The following is a 331-nucleotide window of genomic DNA, read 5'->3' as shown; positions in this document are numbered from 1 at the left end:
GATAAGCGATCTTTATTGACACAGCTGCAGCTCCATGATACTGTCACTTAATGCTAACGTTAAAAATTGGTCGTTAACTTGAGGAAAATCTTTATAAATCTAGGACGAGTCTGGGAGTTAATAATGTTATAAATTTATAAACCTCTTCCACTAGGTGACGCTGCGCCCGCCATCGGGCCTCTGGTTCCTTTGCTATCCAGTCGGCCGAATGTCGCTGCAGCCGACACCGAGCCTCCGGCCGCTGGGTGTCGCTGCAGCCGACGCCGAGCCTCCGGCCGCTGGGTGTCGCTGCAGCCGACGCCGAGCCTCCGGCCGCTGGGTGTCGCTGCAG

Source organism: Hypanus sabinus, chromosome 14 (genome assembly GCF_030144855.1).
Source record: "Hypanus sabinus isolate sHypSab1 chromosome 14, sHypSab1.hap1, whole genome shotgun sequence".
NCBI classification, from domain to species: Eukaryota; Metazoa; Chordata; class Chondrichthyes; order Myliobatiformes; family Dasyatidae; genus Hypanus; species Hypanus sabinus.
The sequence above is the reverse complement of the archived record's forward strand: the minus strand, read 5'-3'. Positions refer to the sequence as shown.